Raw genomic sequence first — 15,400 nt, 5'->3', positions numbered from 1 at the left:
TATGGAGCGCTCAGCAGTGACGGCGCAGCCTTGTTCTGTAGACTAGGAAACCCAAGTGACCAAGGAGCATCTTCCACTGTGCCCCCTCCTCTCCATCTCTGGTCCCAGAGGCAAAAACCCATCATTAGTTATTGCCTACAGTGCATGACAATGGGTTATTGACTATTTATTGGTAAAAACCAATCCTAAAAATGATGCCATTTGCCCTAGTAGGCCTCAGGCAATCTCAGTATCTCACTCTTCGGAGGACCCGGGAGATCTGTACCCAGAGACACCCTGAAACCTATGCTTGCCTCTAGTACCTGATGGAGAAAGCCATGGAACCTCACTCTGAGCCTCAGTTTCCTTCCTGTGGAGACAGAGGAGCAATGATGGTAGGGAAGAAATACCTACATAAGAGGAAAGTTTAGCCCCTCCACTTCTTTTGCAATGGGTCCATGGTGTAGAGGAACAAGGCTGCCTAGAAGTCTCACTACTGAGATGCATTGTGACCTCTTCTGCCTGGATGGACAGGGAAAGAAATCAGACAGAGCGTGGGATGGTTCAATGTTAGTTGGGTTTTCCTCATGGGGTAAATATGAAGGAAACAGATGCCCAGAGTTCTGTAGGCTACAAGGGTGACACTATCCACGGAGAGGCATCGTGACGATGTTTCCGAGTTGGCCTCTCAGGCCTGGGTTCCTCCATACATTCGCCATCTTCCAGTAACACGTCACAATCCCCACCTCTTTACCCATATGGCAATTAGAGAAGTTGATGACTGACAGGCACTTATTAGACGGAGTCATATGCTTCTTTGTACAGCTATAAATGTTTTAACATCCAGACAGCCATTCAGGATTTTATTGGGAAAAAGAAAAAGAAAGAAACCAACAACCAGGGTGGCCCCACTAGGTTCTCAAATCTAAGAGCATCTATGAGGGGAGTTTTGGAGTTACCTTATGTAAGTCTACACTGAATTGGTCCAAACCACCCCCATAACTTGACTCTGTTATCCTGTTTCCAACACAGATTTTTAACAAGATAGGTTAAAAATATTTAAACTTAACAAGGGGTTCAGCAGGAATCATACTCAGAAAGGAGGCCTTGGCAAAGGGGTCAAGAGATAATCCTCGTGTTGGAACTAGAGTTTCACTGGTGAATACAGCTCTGTTTCTAGGCTTCCTTTGTTAGGAAACTATCTCCTGGGGTTTCCAGCCCTTTGAGCCATGAGACCACATATAGGAAGGCCTTTGAAAGGAAGTGCTAGAATCAGGAAGAAATCAAGTCGTTAAATTCCACAGACTTTGGTTATAAAGTTGACTGGTGCACTTTGATTACAGTACAGCCATTGGGCCCTGGGCTCAACTGTCATCTCTGAAGTGAAGGGTGTGTTTTCCCATGAGACTGTATATGTAAAGGATGGATAGGATACTTGTCTGTGGATAGTCCCATCCCTGCTGCTCCTAGGGCCCCACTGGAATCCACATGGACTGATAGCCTCTCGGCTGTGCACACGGTACAAACTGTGGCTCTTGAATCTGCCCTTGCCTTTGCAGACAGCAGCTCGTCACTCCTCGTGACATGGTCCCTTGTCTCACCAGGAAGGGAGAGAATTGTCCAGTAGTCTTCTACTCAGCTTTCTTTGTAGCCAGACCTGTCTAAAGCCTTGAGAAATTGCTGTGGCTGCCTAGTAGGCAGGGCCTCTTTCCTTCCTCTCCAGAAGGGCCCTGGTGGACAGAGGCCATAGCAAAGCTTATCATAGTCTGTGAGTTCTTGTCTCTGGAAAATTCTACTCATCTGAAAGGGGAAAATGCATCTGAAAGGGGAAAATGCTCCACCTCCAGAACAAAAAGACCCTTAACCAAATTAAACATCGTAAAAGTCCTTGTGGAAACCAGAGGAAGAAACTGAGCCTTGCTGGCTACCAATAATGTTCATTCCGGGGAAGATCATGAGGCCATGCCTCTGTACACTCAAGGCTTCTATTCCCTGCAGAAGAGCAGAGTCCGCATCATGGTGGGCACTGAAGATCCTGTGCACACCTGGCCTAGCCCAGCCTTGTCTATTCGGAAGGTGTTATTAGGTGCTAAGTACTTTTTAATTAAGTTTCAATTCATTTAACACAAAACTACCCATTTCAAAGTGAACAGTTCTGTGACATTTGTGTCCCCACACTACGGGGCAACCGCTGCCCTTATCTCGTTCCCGAACAGTCTCATCACCATGAAAGAAACCTGGTTCATTAAACAGTCACCTCCCTGCCCCTGTCCCTGGCAACCCCCAGCCTGCTGTCTGTCTCTGTGGTTTATTTTTAGGTAACATTTCTGAGGATTCCAATAATTCCATTTTCAAAACTGGGGGAAAAAAACCAACCAGCATGCTGCAAATAAACGAGAATAACTATTGGTTTGTTATTTATAGACACAGCACCCTCCTTCCCTTGGCCTCATACCTTCCCATATGCCTTCACGTGCACGGTCTCATTCAGCCCAGGAGACAAGCGTTGCTGAAGGTGTTGGAAAATACCACCTCCGGGAGGAATTCCTTTGCCCTTATGCGTTGGCCTGTCTAAGATGCTGGCAAGCACAATCGTCACCTTCATCCAGTATACATGGCAAGCATTCGTTTCTCAAGTAAAGAGGGAGCAAACCCGTAACCGCGGTCGTTGTTCATTGAGAACAGATACTTCTTCACGTAAACCTGAGAGGCCCACGTTTGAAAAACCGGTGTGCCAGCAAGAGGGTACGCCTCCTGTTCTGTCAGCTGTAAGGGAGAAAAGGGTCTCTCGTTCACTCAAAGGTCTGCTTGTGTCCTTACTAAGTGTCCCCCAAAATACCACAAAATGTACACTTGGAGACACAGCTGGGTAAGACACTACTTTTACACGTTACACAAAGTATCTGTTTTGTAGTTAAGTTGTGTCCACAGGAAAACTAGAAGGGGCCCTCAAGGAAGTTCCAGTGGGACAGGGAACGTGACCCATGGCAGGTGGGGGAGGGTACAGAGGAAGGGACTGGGGCAAAGGTAAATGGGACAGTCACTGGGAGATGGAGCAGAGAGCAGGCCTGCCTAGCAGCCAGAAACAGCTGAGCAAAAGGGATGCACAGAGGAAAAAGGCCAGAGAAAAAGGCCAGCATTTGCTTATGTAAGGGAGGCTAGAACTTTAAACTGTGACCTTGAAGACTGACTGACAGGCGTCTGTCCTGTAGTGAGTGTCTGTCTGTGTCGCACACATAGCCTTTGCACCAAGAAAATAGACTAGATCAGGGAGTCCTAATGTCCGCACCTCTGCCTATGCCTTCATGGGGTAGGGGTCCAAGAAATTACAAGTTCACTGAAAAAGAGAAGAGGCATAAGGTGCCATGGTTGCAGGTACCACTGGGGACTTTCCTAAATCTGGGGAAGGGGTAGGGGGGGTCACATCCCAGAATCAGTGGTACTTAACCTGAAAACCCCACAGTAAGTGGAAATTAGTTAATTTCTAGGTATTTGACTTTGAAGGTGACAGTTAGTTAGGAGTGGGTGTGCTGGCTAGGGTTTTTGTCACCTGAGAAGAGGGCGGGTGCCTCAGTTAAAGAGCTGCTCCCTCAGCCAGGTCTGCAGGCATGCCCGGGCAGCCTTTTCCTGATTTCCGATGGATGTCGGGGGAGGGCCGAGCTTGCTGTGAGGGGTGGGTGCCACACCTGGCCAGGTAGTCCTAGGTTGTCCAAAAAGAACATCCTGAGCAAGCCCCGGAGAGAAAACCAGTGAGATGCGCTCATCCGTGGTCTCTTTCTCAGTTCCTGCCTTGAGTTCCTGCCTTGGCTTTGCTCGGTGGTGGGCTGTGAGATGGAGGTGGAAGCAAAAATAAACCCTTTCCTCCCCTCGTCGCTTTGGGTCACGGCAATTATCACAGTAACAGAAAGCAAGCTGGGCTAGGGGAGGCGAAACAGCTGCAGTCACGCGCAGAAGACGAAGGAAGCCGGAAGTCACGTGCAGAAGACGAAGGAAGCCGGAAGTCACGTGCAGAAGACGAAGGAAGCCGGAAGTCACGCGCAGAAGACGAAGGAAGCCGGAACGTAGGACCGGTGGGAAAGGAGGGAAGAGGTGGTGGGGAGCCCAGCAACGGCCTTGAACTGTAGCCGGGAGTTAGGTGGCAATATATTCCTAGGGAGGCTGAATCCCAGACCCCCAGTTCCAGGAAGAGAAACTAGAAGGCAATAGGAGAGGGAAGGAGGCCTGGGTTCCAAGTTTGGTTTTAGATTGCAGCGATATTTTGTATATCCTATAACAGATAAAATTTGCCTGAAGATCTGAGTGCAGAGCTAAGCCACTAGGTTAGCCATAGAGGCCAGGGAGTGGAGACACACACCCTTAATTCCAGCACTTGAGAGACAGTGGCAGGCGGTCCTCTGTGAGTTCAAGGTCACCCTGGGCTACACAGATTGACTCTGTCTGAGAGCTCACACAAAGGTTATCCCAGCTCTTGGGGTCACACACCTTTAATCCCAACACTAGGGAGGTGTTGGGTGAAGAGAGAACTATAAGGTGGGAGAAGACAGGCGTTCAGGAGCTCTGAGGATTCAGTCTGAGATGTAGTCTGAAGATTCGTATGGACAGGATCGTCCCTTTGGTCTGAGCTTTGGTAGCGGTAAGAACTCCAGTGGCTGCCACTCTGCTTCTCTGATCCTTCACCTTTCACCCCCTGATGGCTGACTCCGAGTTTTTATTATTAATACCAATTAGAAATTATGCTACATTAGACGCATTCATTTGAGGTGCTGGTGGATTTGCAGAACCCCCTAGACCACGACAGCACAAGGCAGCCGGGAAGCCTGGACAAGGAGCTTCCTACCAGGGAAAAGCGTGGGACCGCACAGCTCTGTGTCACCATCTGCTCAGTGCCATGCCACCCTGGACCTCACTGTTGGTGCTTTCCTGGCTAGGGCTCTTCTGTTTCCCCAGAAGGGCTATTCAGTGCTGTCTCCTCCCTTCTCAAACTGTCCCCGGCCTCCTCACTTTCTACAGATGAGATCATTTCCCACTTCACAGGAAAAACAGGGGATCTCTTCAATTCCCCTAATCAAGTTCACAAACCTATCGGCTCCTGTCCCTCCTACTCCCTAAGCCTCACTCTTTTGCCAACGCGGGACCCTTTCCTATGAGTTCCTCTCCTTGTTCTGGTAGTGACCTCTAGTTTTCCAAAGGCCTTTTTCCCACCAGCAGTAAAGAAGATCAAGTGTGACCCCATGACCCCATCTTTAAGATGGCAAAACCTCCTCAGCACCAACTGGAGCATGCCCTAGTTCAGCTTCACCCCCAAGTCTGAAGAGTTAATCTTCCCTTCGATGCCCACTTCCTCACCTCCCACTCCGCTCCACCCACGTGAGTCTAACTTCCACTGCCATTGCCAGACACTGGACTTTCTTGTGATGAAATGCTAGAGACACGTCTGACCCTGGGTGCTCTTGACCAGGCCACAGCGTGTGGTCCCGGCTATTCCTGTGAAGTGTGCTTCTCTCTGGCTTTCTTCTCTTGACTCCTACTACACTCTGAGTCCTTTGACCTCAATGCATCCCAATGCCCCGCCATGTCTGCCTACAGAGATGTCTTACCTACTGTCGCCTTCCCAGCAATGAGCGCTGTCATCTTTGTTCCTGCAAGTCTTCTCCAGCCCCTACTGCACGGCCCAGCCACAAACTGATTATAGGGCCTTATGGTCTGTTTCCTGGGCCTATGAGTTCTAGACCTTAAATGTATGTAAACTCCTGATGGGAGGCTCTTGCTCAGAGCTTGTGGCAGAGGGACAAATCTAGGATTAGATGCAGCAGCTATGCTTGACGCAGAATCCAAATAAGCAGACACTTGACCATATAAGGTTTTATTCTCTAATAGTCTAGGGCCTGGCGTTGATGGCAGAAAGCCTTATGCTCCTCAGAAAGAACTCTGGTTCATCTTGCTGGGTCTCCAGGCTTTTCCTTCTGGGAGAGTCTTCCTGGCCCCCTATCGTCAATGCCACCCTTGAAATTGACAATTGTGAATGGCTTCCCTGGGAACATCAGGGTGTTCAGGGTCCCCATCCCACTGTGGGTTCTTATCTAGGGACTCTTAAGTCTATGGCAGGTCACAATCATTGCTTTATTACTTTTTTAGTTCCTTCAGCACACAGTTCTATGAAAGACTGTTTCGGTTAGGGTCACTGTTGCTGTGATGAAACGCTATGATCCAATCAACCCGGGAAGGAAAGGGTTTCTTTGACTTCCACTTCCATATCACTGTTCACTGAAGGAAGTCAGGACAGGAACTCAAGCAGGGCAGGAGCTGAGGCAGAGGCCATGGAAGGGTGCTGCTTAGTATCTTGCTCCTCATGGCTTGTTCAGCCTGCTTTCTTATAGAACCCAGGACCACCAGTCCAGGATTGGTCCCACCTATTCTGGGCTGGGCCTTCACACATCAATCATTAAGAAAATGCCCTACAGGCAGGCCAACAGTCTGATCCTATGGTGGCATTTTCTCCGTTGGGGCTCCCTTCTCTCTAATGACTCTAGCTTGTGTCAAGTTGAAAAAAACCCTAGCCAGCACAAAGGCTTAGCAGGCTTTCCCTCTATCTGCGGTGGTCACTTTCTTTGAACTTCGGAATGGGTCTTCCTGGAGGGCCCTCCCAGGGCCTCCTGGAAGCACTGTCCGTCCCTCCTCTAATGAACCTTGGATGTTTGGGACTTACCTGGAAGATGACCAGTCATGAAGTATATCTGACTTCCTCCTTGCATCTGCGCTGGTCCCCTCCCAGCATCCTTTGGACCAAAGGTCAGGGGTTTTCCTCTGTTTTTTGTTTTTGTCTTTTCTTCTTAAGGTTGATTACAACTCCATAGTTTTCTTGATGCAAAAACTGACAGTATGGTATACTGTTTACATGCAAACAAAAATTCCAAAGAAGTCCAGCACATATCTGAAAAGATTTTACAAGGCTGACAGAGGGGCTCAGTTAGTAGAGGCCCGATGACCTGAGTCTGAGCTCCCTGGTCCTACAAGGTGGTAAGGATAGAGTTCTGACCTCTGACTTCCATATGCATATGGGGCATGTCAGTGCTTGCACACACACAAACACACATACACACACATATACACACATACACATACAAACACTTGCACACACACATGTCTAATATAGCCTGCTCGGTCCATTTATTGTTTCTTGTATGTATGTGATTTCAAGGCTGGCCACTGGTATTGGATAACCGATTAGGAGGCTCATCTCTGGAGAACACCATTTTCCCCCTGAATGTTCCTTAGTCACCTATAGTTCTTTGTTCATGGGTGGGCACTACAGGTTTCCCTTCCTTGTTAGGGTGTCTATTAGTGCTATACTTCAGATCTTTTATAGGCATCCGTATTGTTGAGGTATCATGGGTGAAGCTTCTCTGTCATGTCTAGGAGATGCTGTATCGCAGATTTCCTGATCCTCGGCCTTCATGACCTTTCTTGAGCCTTGGGTGCAGGAGTTGGATTGTGGCTGCATCAGTTGGGGCCAGATACCCCACAGTCTCTTGTTCTCTGCATCTTGATCAGTTGTTCTTTTCCGTGATGGTCTCTCTTCATCTACTGCAATGAGAAGTCTCTCTGATGAGGGCCAAGGACCACATTTATCTGTGGATAAATATTTAGGATCAGTCAAATGGTTTAGTAAAGTATCAGGTTCCCCACGAGATCCAGTGACCTCACTAGCCCCAGGTAGCCCCTCTGTTCTTTTAGTAAAATGTCACAGTCAAGCCTGTCTCTTGTTTTCTTAAGAGGGGGTTAAATTACATTCATTACACTGTTTTAAAATTGGTATTTCTTTTTAATTAAGTTAAAATTTTACTTACTGGTGTATGTGTGTGTGTGTGTGTGTGTGTGTGCATGCACACATATGATGCATGTGTGAGGGGCACACACACTATAGCGTGCATGTGGAGGTTAGAGGACAACTTTCTAGATTCAGTTCTCTCCTCCACCGTGGGTTTCAGGAGTCCAACTCAGGCAAGCACCCCAGCACCAATACTCTTTTAAAAAAAATAGTACGAATGGTTTATTGAGCACACAGCCAGAGGGCAGTAAGCAGAGACACCTAGCGCTTCACAACACTCTCTGTATTAGGACAGTCGTCTGAGAAATCTCATGAGAAGTCACAAGCGAAGTGTTTTTATCTTTCTTAGCATTTTTCCCCCCTTCGATCATCTTTCTTCTGTTTCTTGGACTCGTGACTGTTTGAACTGACCAAGGGGAAGGTTACGTGTACTGAATCCAAAAGAGAAATGTAGTTAATCCCGTTTGTCAAAACAGGATCCTGTTTACATAAGGAAGGACTTCCTATTTTGCTGAGGGTAAGTCCAGAATGTGTAAGAGGGTCTGTCTGTCTGTCCATCCTGGCCACCACCACCAGGTCTCACTAGGTTCAGCTGATCCAAGCCCTGGCTTTACACTTTTTTTATGGCTTTTACAATGGCCATACTGGACTCTTTCAGTTCCTTCAGCAGACTTCTGCTTAGCGCTTTCTTAAATACTGGAGTGTGACCTGGAAATCTCTTTGCCCATCATCATCATCATCATCATCATCATTATTTATTGACACAGTCATGCTCTGTGGCTCAGGATACCCTCAAACTTGTGATTCTCTTGAGATCTTGTGAATTTCCCTCCACCCGCATTGGTACATCTACTGATCTGCCTCAGCATCCCAAGTGGTGGGATTAAAAGTGTGTGCCATCACATCTAGGTTTCCTTTATAAAAAAACAATTTTCAGTGGGTATGTGTATATGATGTGTACCCATTTGAGCACGTGTATTTACATGGGCATATGGCGACTGGATGCTGACATCAAAAGTGTCATTCTGAATTGCGTCTCACCTGATACATTGAGGCAAATTCTCTCATTGAGCCTAGCTAGTCTGGCTAGCTAATCTTTGAGAAACAGGAGTCCCTGTTTCTGCCTCACGCTCAGGAATTACAGGTGGGTCACCATGTATCCTTGGCTCTGAGATCTGGGAACCCGTGTAGTATCGCTCACATGTATATGTGTGTAGGGCTGGCCACTTGGGCTTGGAAAACCTATCAGGGTTAATCCTAGAAAATAATTGATTCTTCTTCTCTGTTGTATACAATTATCTGTAACTCTTTATCTAGGGGTGGGGGGCCTTGTGAATTTCCCTCCACCCGCATTGGTACATCTACTGATGCTGTCATTGTTTGGCAGCTGTATTGCTGAGATTTCATGACACAGCAGCACCATCATATTTAGGAGACATTCTAGTGCAGCAGGCGCCATGGTCTTTGGGTTCCTACAATCTTTCTGCCTCTTTTTCCTCCGCGTTCACTGAGTCTTAGGTGTAGGGATTTCACTGTAGGTGTTCCAACTGGGGCTGAGCTCCCCACGGTTGTGTCTTCCCTTTTAATCCACCCATTTCCCCTCACTGCCCAGATTTCACTCCTTGGGAGGATGTCCTGGGCCCTGGTACCCATCAAACCATCGGCACACTTTGTGAAGATTGGCTTAATTATTCTTAAGGGGTACTAAGACCCTCTACTCCCTGTGGAAACATCAGCCACAGGAGGGCGGGGAACAAAGTAAGTTCCTCCTCTGCCTGGCCCCTCAGAGGCCACTGTAATCTCCAAACTGGAAAGGAAGATACATTTTCTGCAGTATAGATCTTCTTGAAGACGTCAGGGATTCCCTTTTCTACTTTAAAGTCCAATTCCCTTATGTAACTGCCAAGGTCCTGCTCAGCTGAGTCCCATCTTCTCCCCTCAGCTCCCTCCCATCTTTATCTGGGTTAAACCATCTCTCTGTCTATGAGGGGCTGAACTTTTGCTTACAGGTCTAGTTATCCCCACTTCCCAGGATAGCCCATACTTCAGTCTCCAGCCTTTAGCTGGACGATGGATTGTTTGAATGGATGGTCTGTCCATTCTTACCTGTTCTAGGTGTCAGGAACTGTGCTGAGAACTCAATGGGGAGGTGACAGGTAGCTAGGATGGACCTGATCTTTTCCTGATTATCTGGATCCCCAGTGATACAGTTGCTTTTCCCTCTGGCTCCCACATTGTTTTAATAGCTGTTGACTGGTTCTTGCCTGCACTAGCTCAAGAGCTCCCTGGTCCCCATACTGGGGATTGAACCTACAACCTCACATCTACTAAGCCAGTGCTTTACCACTAAACTATATATCCCTAGCTTTTTTACTTTTTATTTTGAGACAGGGTCTCACTAAAAATGCCTAGGGTGGCCTTGAACTTGCTCTGTAGCCTAGGTTGACCTTGAATTTGAGCTTCTCCTACCTCAGCCTACAAAACAACTCTGTGTCCTAACCCCATCTGTCGTGAAGAGTTTGCTGGCCGAGTCTATGAACTTTTAAAGGATTGTTCTAGGGATGAGAAGAAATGAGAAATAACATAGCTATGTGATCCAGGCCACTTCACTGTGGGTAGGAGACACAGAGGAGGGGGTGCAGAGAACAGGGAAGAGGGCGAAGGTGGAGAGGTCCCTGATCTTTTTCTCCCTTAGGGATCCAAGGAAAATGCTTGACTCCAGACATAGAAGGAACACATGATGTAAGACTCCATTCAATCTGTTATGAGAATAGGTAAACTCAGAAAGCCAGAAGACAGATGGGCAGCTCCCAGGGCCTGGGCTGAGGGGAGGGAAAGGAAGGCTGTAATGGCTGTGGGGTTTTCTTCAGGGATGATGAGAGTTTATGGAACTAGACAGGTAGCATTTATACAACATTACAAGTGTGCTAAATGCTGCCGAATTATTTACTTGAAAATGGGCGATCTGAATTCCTCATCAAAAAGAAGGGAAGGAAAAAAGAAGGAGGGAATACAGGAAGGAAGAAGGGAGGAGAGAGGGAGTGAGGAAGGGGGGAGAAGGGAGAGTGGAAGAAAGGAGGGGGGAAGAAGGGGACAGGAGAGCGGAAAGGGGTTTGTTCTTTTCTCCTGCAGTCACTGACTGACCAGGTCCTAATGACTCCTCAGAGTCTTGGGGCTACCTGGGGTCACTCTGAAGGGGGCAGAGGCGTCAGGAGGCCCTGGGTACAGTGAAGCTTGAACACCTGGACACAAGCCAGTGCAGGTCAGGGCACGGGCCAGCGCGGGTCAGGGCACGGCCCGTAAGAGCTTCATACCCACAGAGGCTCACTGGGTGCTGTGTACATGCCTGGGTTTTTGTTTTGGTTTGATCTGGTTGTAGCTGTGCCCCAATTCTTCCCTCTTTGGATAAGAAACCACGTAACTTATTTTGGATTTTAAAGGCACCCGCAGTTAAGAGATTTTGGATTTTAAAAGAAAACCTGAACTTTTCAAGGATTGAAATTTTTTTAAAGACCACGTGATTTTCTTTTTCCAAGTTGGACCAGTGTTCACATACCAGGCTGATCACCAATACGAGCAGTCACAAGTCCACTGACCGCCACTGGTTGTCAATGACACCCCTGGGAAGAAGGAACCTCAGTTGAGGACTGCCTCCATCGGGTTGGCCTACAGGCTTGTCCATTTGACATTTTCTTAGTTACTGATGTAGGAGGACCCTGCCCACTGTAGGCCATGCTTCCCCTTGCCCAGGAAGTGTAAGAAAGGGAGCTGAGCGTGAGGCCAACGTGAGTCAGTAATCACCGTTTCTCCGCGCTCTCTGCCTCAGTTCCTGCCTTGACTTCCCTCACCGACACACCGCCACCTATCACCCAAAGGACATCCTGGGTTCCTTTCGGTCACAGTGTCTATCGTCCAGCAGGATGCGGACTAGCAGAGGTGGCAAGAGAGGAAGTTGAGTGAGCTGCACCAGGACCTAACTCTCAAGGTCGCGGTAGATGGGAATGCTCGTGAGGACACGAATGTGGCCAAGCAGCAGCTACAAAGTATGGAAATAGAAGTTGCGCCTCTGAACTTGTTGCTGCAGCTAATGCCCAGGGGGTCTCCATTAAATCACTTTCATCTTCACTGCTGGCGAGGCTGTGGGTGCTACCGCCGTGTTAGAAGATTCTGTGAACATGTCCGGCACTAAACATCTCTTACTGCGCGACTCGGCAGTCATATTTCTTGTCCTTACTCAAGGCCGTAGGAAGTTAATCGTCGCACAAAAAATAGATGCTCCCAATTTTTGTTTTGTTTTGAGACAGGGTTTCTCTACACAGCTCTGGCTGTCCTAGAATTCCGTGTGTAGACCAGGTTGGCCTTAAACTCACAGAGATCTGCTTGTCTCTGCCACTCAAGTGCTGGCGTCAATGCCTGGCTTGCACCAATAGTTTGCTTCTGCCTAAATTAATGCCCAAACTTGGAAGTAACCAATATGGCCTTCAGTAGATGATGAGTAAGTAAATAAAATGGACCATCCAAGCAATGGAATATTATTCACGGCTTACCAGATAGGAACCATCAAGCAATGAAAGACCATGGAGGAAGCCTAAGTGTATATTTCTAATGGAAGGAGTAACCTGATTGGCAGGTGAGATATCCCCATAAATCCAGAAGCTGGAACACTTGGTCCCAGGTCGGTGTCACAGTCTTAGGTTGCATTCTGCACAATTGTAGCCTGACTGAGCTCCATCTGAGCTGTCTGTGTCCTCATTGTTAGCACATAACATGCGACTGGAATGTACTACCTTTGCCGTGTGTGTGTGTGTGTGTGTGTGTGTGTGTGTGTGTGTGTGTGTGTAGGCAAACTCCCACTTCCACAGAGCCACTGCTACCATGCCTTTCTTGAAGTGTTGGACCAAAATAATCCTTATCTTAAAATTGTTTTGCCAGTTCTTCTGTCCCAGTGATGGGGCAGCTCTGAAAGGGTTACATGCTGGGTGACTGTAACTACATAATATCCTGGAAAAGGCAAAAATATGGAAACAGTAAAAGGACGAGAGGTTTCCAGGGCTGGGGGAAGTTCAGGGGGCGTGGAGGAGTGGGGAGGGTTTTCAGGATGGGGAAGCTATTCTGGATGATACAATGGTAGACACAACTTTACTCGGTTGTCAAAGTCCTTGAGATTATAACTCCCAGAGTCAGTCCTGATGTGGGCTTTGGGCAATAGGTGACAATGAAGATCATCCGGGCTGGCAGATTTAAGTAACTGGCCATTCTTGCTCAGGAGTTTGACATTAGAGATTGTTATCTTTGGGGCCAGGGACTCTGTACTTGAGTCTGGTTTTTGGTGAACTTAAAACTGCTTTTTAAAAAATTAAGTCTCAATGCATTCAAGTGCACTTGAACACATTGGCACAGGAGACCACTTCCTAAATATAACCCCAGCAGCACAGACACTGAGAGAAGCAATTAATAAATGGTACCTCCTGCAACTGAAAAGCTTCTGTAAAGCAAAGGACATGGTCAACAAGACAAAACAACAGCCTACAGAATGAGAAAAGATCTTCACCAACCTCATGTTAGACAGAGGTCTGATCTTCAAAATATACAAAGAACTCAAGAAATTGGACACCAAAAGAACAAATAATCCAATAAAAAAATGGAGTATAGACCTAAATAGAGAACTCTCAACAGAGGAATCTAAAATGGCTGAAAGACATTTAAAGAAATATCCAACATCCTTAGTCATCAGAGAAATGCAAATCAAAACAACTCTGAGATTCCATCTTACACCTGTAAGAATGTCCAAGATCAAAAACACTGATGACAACTTATGCTGGAGAGGTTGTGGGGCAAAGGGAACACTTCTGCATTGCTGGTGGGAATGCAAGCTGATACAGCCCCTTTGGATGTCAGTGTGGCGATTTCTCAGAAAATTAGGAAACCTTCCTCAAGATCCAGTAATAACCACTTTTGGGTATATATCCAAAGGATGCTCAATCGTGCCACAAGGACATGTGCTCAGCTATGTTCATAGCAGCATTGTTTGTCATAGCCAGAACCTGGAAACAACCTAAATGACCCTTGACCAAAGAATGGATAAGGAAAATGTGGTACATTTCCACAATGGAATACTACACAGCAGAAAAAAATGACACCTTGAAATTTTTAGGCAAATGGATGGAGCTAGAAAACATTATTTTGAGTGAAGTAACCCAGACCCAGAAAGACAATTATCACATGTACTCACTCATAAGTGGTTTTTAAACATAAAGCAAAGAAAACCAGCCCACAAATCACAATCCCAGAGAACTTAGACAACAATGAGGACCCTAAGAGAGACATATATAGATATAATCTACACGGGAAGTAGAAAAAACAAGATCTCCTGAGTAAATTGGGAGCATGGGGACCTTGTGGAAAGGTTGAAGGGGAGGGGAGAGGCAGGGAGGGGAGCAGAGAAAAATGTAGAGCTCAATAAAAATCAATAAAAAAAATAAGAAAATAAAAATTAAGTCTCTTGAGCCTGGGAGGATGGTAAGCAACCAGCAATACAACCATGACTGTCTGCATCTGGATCCCCAGCACCCATGAAAAGCTAGCACTGTGCACATCTATAAACCATTTCATCCTCTGTTCACCCATTGAATCTAGCCCTGGAGGCTTCCTCAAGGAAAGCAGATTTGGTTCATTATGGTGTAACCCTAGTGTGGGAGGTCCCATGGACAATGTTCGGGTGCTACCGTCAAATTTCTCCCCCCCAAATACCAGATCCTGAACTCCAGGTGCTCACATGCCTGGGACACAGATCTGTTCCCAACAACCCTTGAGCACGTGATAGATACCTCTGCCTGTGGTAAGCCATCTCTGACCCACTAACCTGGGCGGGGCCTTTAGGACTAGCAGGGTGGCCCAGTTGTCTGTGCCCCAGGCAGATCTTATTGACAGGGTGGTCACTGCTCTGAGGCTCCTGCTTCTGCTTGGCCCCCACTCTCCTTCAGGGCCACAGTTACCACCACGGAGAGCTACCAACCCCCACCCCCACCGCCTATGACATCACTCCTGTGCTGAGTGCTACACTATGACCCCGCCCTGGTGTGTGAGCCGGCGCTCTGTTGAGGGACGCCCTAAGATGACCTTGTCAGTCAGGCCCAGCTAGGAGACCTACGGAGGATCCACAAAGAATGGCCACCAGAACCTAGATGGCTTTACTGTGCTCCAGCATGTCACACACTGTAATATACTGTAGCTATCATCATCGACCCAGTGAGAGACAGGGACATTGAGACAGAGGCTATGTCCAAAGTCACATAGCTGGCAGACACAGACTTCAGCCCACATGAAATGGAAGGCTGTGGACTGAAGGCCTGCCCTACCTTCCATACGTCAGGCCCTACCCACTCCAGCTTGTATGCTTAACTTCTGGTGTCACTGTATAGGTCTTGGTTAGACGGCTACATGTTTTTAGATTTCATGGGTATGGGTAGGGCATACTGTCTCACAGCAGATATCCTGGTTGTCCGGTGCTTACGACCAGTCCATCCTCTCTTTTTTTGTGGGGAGGGGGACTTTTTTGGGAAAGGGTTTCCCTGTGTAACAGCCCTGTCTGTC

This window comes from Myodes glareolus, chromosome 6 (genome assembly GCF_982192425.1).
Source record: "Myodes glareolus chromosome 6, mMyoGla1.1, whole genome shotgun sequence".
Lineage (NCBI taxonomy): Eukaryota > Metazoa > Chordata > Mammalia > Rodentia > Cricetidae > Myodes > Myodes glareolus.
This window is presented reverse-complemented; position numbering follows the sequence as displayed.